Source organism: Mastomys coucha, unplaced genomic scaffold, assembly GCF_008632895.1.
Source record: "Mastomys coucha isolate ucsf_1 unplaced genomic scaffold, UCSF_Mcou_1 pScaffold15, whole genome shotgun sequence".
NCBI classification, from domain to species: domain Eukaryota; kingdom Metazoa; phylum Chordata; class Mammalia; order Rodentia; family Muridae; genus Mastomys; species Mastomys coucha.
This window is the reverse complement of record NW_022196897.1, coordinates 153773403-153778203: the sequence shown is the minus strand read 5'-3', so window position 1 is coordinate 153778203 and position 4801 is coordinate 153773403. Positions and strand designations below refer to the sequence as shown.

Genomic DNA, 4801 nt, shown 5'->3' with positions numbered 1-4801 from the left:
TCTCTCTCCCTCCCTCCCTCTCTCTCTCTTTCTCCCTCCCTTCCCCTCTTGCTCTCCTATCTCTCTCCTATCTCTGTCTCCCCTCTCTGTCTCTCTCTGTGTCTCTCTCTCCTGTCTCTCTCTCTCCCCTCTCTGTCTCTCTCTTTCTCTCTCTCACATACACACACACATACACACACACAAACACGCGCGCACACTTTAAAGTTTTAAAATGCCATAGTAGAGGCTACAGGGCCCTTGTCCCCTTAGCGGTGTCGTGACTGGATGACGAGGTGCGAGGTGGCCTCCAGCGGCCTCCTATCCTCTCCCCTAGACTTTCATCTTCCGCTTGATCTGTGGAGAAGCTGCCAGCTGCCTGCCTCCTGCAGAGCTGGGTGAGAGGAGGTGCCAGCTGGAGAGGAACATGAAGTCTCGGCTCCTGCCTGGTGGCCTCCCTGTGACTCTTTCTGGGCCACCCATGTGACACTCCTCAGTTCTACACCCTTCCCCATGTCTGCTCTGACCCATTTTGCTCCACAGCCATCCCATGCCAGTCTCTGTGTCCCCTGTTCACAGCTCTGGAACAACCACTGGCTGGTCCCTGGAGCCACTCAGTCAAGTTCTCTCTGGCTGGCTGCTGTCCATCGGAAAGAAGCACACGGTAAACAGCGGTTCTGACAAGCCAGGTCACGGAGACCCGGGGACTCACCACACCCTCCAGTGTCCTGTTCTGGGATTGGGACTGTCCCCAAGACAGAGCAAACTCGGCCAGGAGTGGGTACCCCAAGGCTTTACATATAGTTCCCCACTTTTCTCAGCTCTTCACTCTGCTAGGACACACACACACACACACACACACTCACATACATGCACACACAGGCACACACACAAACTCACTCTCACACACACATGCACACACACTCACACACACAAACTCACTCTCTCTTACACACACATACACACACTCACATGCGCAGGTGCACACACACATGAACTGTCCCCCGCCTCCACATCTCCTGCAGAAACCTTCAAGTCAACCTGAAGCTCAGCAAAGGGAAAGAAACCTGGCTTCCTTAGGACCTGGCTCTAGAGTTCATTGGGGAAGGGAAGTGGAGACCCCTCATGCTAAATTCTCTCTTCCCTTCAAGCCTCAGTTTCCCCGCCTGACCCCGCCATGGAGGGAACATTTCAGGGACTTTGTGTGTGTGTGTGTGTGTCCTCACACAGTCTGCCCCATCACATAAGCCTACGTGGAGTCCTTGGTGCTGACTCAGCCTTTTTCAGGACCACGTTCATTCCCTCAAACCTTTCTTCCTGGTGCCAATGGCTTAAAAAGGCCCCTCCATATCTCCCATTAGAATAAAAATCCTGACCACAACGTCCGTGGGGACAAAGCATTGCTTTCACGGGTCAGAGTCTTGGTCTAAGCCCCTCTGTGTGTCTTGCATTCAAGATCTCACTCAAAAATGTCTATGGAGGGGCTGTGTTCCCAGCAGCCACAGCCACAGCAGCCTAAGAGAAGAACTACAGGGCTCACCTGAGTGAATACAGGGTGAGAGGTGGTTGCCTTTAAGATAGGACATTACTTGTTCAGGGAAAAGACAGCTACCAGCTACAGTGTGGAAGAGTCAGTCACAAGGTCACCCTGCATACTGAAGGGCACAAAAGGCCACATGTTGTATGACACCATCTATGAGCAATATGTGGTATGAAAACTCTATAGAGATTGACTGACTGGGGCTTCCCCGACTGGAGCAAGAGCCAGAGTAGGGGAGGGTGAACAAGAAATGTTTATAACTGGAGATCTGGGCATGCTCAGCCTGTGACGGAATGGTTACTTGAAATGATTATTTGTGTGTTACTTAAGTTACTTAAAAGTCACTTAAAATAGTTACTTTTTTACTTTTTCCAGCTAGGGGCCCCAGTAACTTGGACTGGCTTTGAACTTGCGACACAGCAGAGCATAGCCTTCAGCTCTCAATCCTTCGCCTTCTACCTCGCATGTGCTGATTACAGGCTTGTCCTGCCAAGCCGGGTTTAAAACCGTTACTTTTGTAACAAGTGGCTTTTATCTCAATTGAAAACAAATGTCTAATCTTTAAAAGCCAGAGATGGGGGCAGAAAAAAAAATGCTGGATGCATCCTGTTTTGTTTGTTTGAATTAAAAACAAATAATAGAGGAAAGACAGCTTACAAACTTACAGACTTTAAAACAAACATGGCGGTGACCCACAATGGCTCTTCTTAAAGGCTGCATAGTATTCCCCGTGCAAATGACAATCACAGCTCCAACCCCCCCCCCCCAGCTGATGGACAAGGACTTTCACTTGGGCCCCAGGCCATTGCCCAGTCCTATCTTTCCCTTTCTTTTTCCCAGGAGAAAATGGAGGCTTACAGTGGTCTGAATGTCAGAACTCGAACCCAGGTCTGGACTCGCTGCCTGCTCAGGCCACAGCACACAATGGCAGAGGCCTGATTTCCTCACAGAGACAGCGGAGGAGACCCGAGGTGAGTCAGACAGATGCCCGGGATGCTCACAGATGTCCTGACTGGGGGAGAGACACAGGTGGGGGTGGGGGCAGTGGGTGGGGGTTAAACGGGGCATCTATAGGGAAAGGTCATGCTGGGAAAAGCGAAGACCGGCAAAGGAATGAGGGAGAAGCCTTCAGCCATCTGCGGAACAGTGTTTCAAACAGGGGAACAGCGCGCACGCACGCACGCACGCACGCACGCACGCACGCACGCACGCACAACACTGGAGGCAGGAGCTGCAGGGGGCTGGGGTGCGGAACAGGATGTTATGAGGAGCTGGAAGTGTCAGTGGGTACGGTGAGGCAGGAGACAGGACAAGCCACCAAGAGCGGTGCCGTGGCTTAGGGAGCATGGCTTACTCTGGAAGCCATGCGTCACCTTGGAAAGGTTTGGAGTGAGGTAGGACGGAATACAACAGGGCTCCCCAAAGCTGCTCTGCCTCTGCTGGGGGGCAGGAGGGGGTCAGTGCTGTAAAAGGGGGCCCATGAGGAGGGGGCAGTGCTGGGGGAGGGGCAGAAGGGGGCAGTGCTGGATCCAGGCTTCCATTCAGGACTGCTGGAGGTGGTAAACGGGAAGAAGATGGCCCACCTGCCCACCACCCTGAACTTGAGATGAGCTGGGCCTCCCCTCTTGAGGAAGGCAGTCAGAGAAAGTGCCCTGAGAGGAAATGGACTCTGCTGACTCATGGGCCTGGGCTGGCCACTTCCCCCAGTCAGAAGCCCTGCTGGGATTAGGGAGTGTGAGAGCGGTAACCACCATGCAAAAGACAGAAAGAGGCAGGTTCAAAATGGGGGTGGGGTGGGCCACTGGCCTAAAGTGGACATCAGGGAGGGCCTCCTGGAAGAGGTGGCATTCAAGCCTGGATGGGAAGAATTCATGTGGAAGTTTAACTTGGCTACAGGTACAGGGAAGAGTGTCCCTGCCCGCTGAGAAACAGAATGTGCTAAGAGCCTGTGACCAGAGGCAACCAAATGAACTCATGATGGCTGGAGAGGCCGTGTGTCTGTGTCTTGGCCATGCCAGGAAATGCTCTCCCATCAGGCCCCCGAACAGGGTTTCCTGCAGCTAGGGAGGTTTTTGTAGGCCCCTGATGCGGCCCCATGAACTTCTATGGGTCCCGCTACTCCTATGAAATTATAAACTTATTTGGACTAGAAATCACAGGAGGCCAAAAGCTGACATGCTCTTGAGAGACAACGGAGTCAGAACTAGAAAACTGTGGAAGGTTCCAGAGAGCTTCGCGCTGGGATTAGCCCCTGCTCTTGGGGACTGCAGAGCCATCCATGTGTAGGTTTTGGCCCATTCCGGTGGTCCGTCCACGGACGCTGAAGAGGGGGATGGGCGCTCGGGGTTGGGAGCCTGGGAGGAAAGAGAAAGGGGAGATGAGGAAGAAGAAATGGAGAGAGAAGAGATCCAAAACACCTGAGAGGACAAGAGAGAGCCAGAGGGAGGGGGGAGAACCACAGAGACACAGAATCCCGTGTGTCTACAATGCTGGGACTCAGAACATCCCACAGAGGTCCCATGCTCTCATTACCAAGCACACATTGAAAACCTACTGTGTGCTGGGGGTGGTAGGGAGGGCATGCTCCTTAGGCAGACAAAACTTTGAAGGACAGGAGTAATGGTCCTGGTCCCTGGTTCACACACATGCATGCTCTCTCTCTCTCTCTGTCTCTCTCTCTCTCTCTCTCTCTCTCTCTCTCTCTGTGTGTGTGTGTGTGTGTCTGTGTGTGTGTGTGTGTGTCTGTGTCTGTGTGAGTGTGTCTGTGTGTGTTTCTGTGTGTGTGTGTCTGTATGTGTGTGTGCGTCTGTGTGTGCGTCTGTGTGTGTGTCTGTATGTGTGTGTGTGTATCTGTGTGTATGTCTGTGTGTGTCTATGTGTGTCTGTGTGTGTGTATCTGTGTGTGTGTCTGTGTGTTTCTGTGTGTCTGTGTGTTTCTGTGTGTGTGTGTGTGTCTGTATGTGTGTGTGCGTCTGTGTGTATCTGTGTGTATGTCTGTATGTGTGTGTGTGTATCTGTGTGTATGTCTGTGTGTGTCTATGTGTGTCTGTGTGTGTGTCTGTGTGTGTCTGTGTGTGTGTATCTGTGTGTGTCTGTGTGTTTCTGTGTGTCTGTGTGTTTCTGTGTGTTTCTGAGTGTCTGTGTGTGCCTGTGTGTGTGTCTGTGTGTGTCTGTGTATGTGTGTCTGTGTGTGTCTGTATGTTTGTGTGTGTGTCTGTGTGTGTGTCTGTGTGTTTCTGTGTGTCTGTGTGTTTCTGTGTGTTTCTGAGTGTCTGTGTGTGCCTG

The 4801-nt window shown here is 52.2% G+C and overlaps 1 long non-coding RNA gene across 1 annotated transcript in view; it reads right to left on the bottom strand.

Moving 5' to 3' along the window:
- Positions 1-3820: 3820 nt before the first annotated feature.
- The window catches only part of LOC116092542, a 31183-nt gene continuing 30202 nt past the window's right edge, over positions 3821-4801 (bottom strand). The window contains exon 6 of the long non-coding RNA XR_004119306.1: positions 3821-3870. This is a non-coding gene — a long non-coding RNA (uncharacterized LOC116092542). The remainder of the gene's footprint in view (positions 3871-4801) is intronic.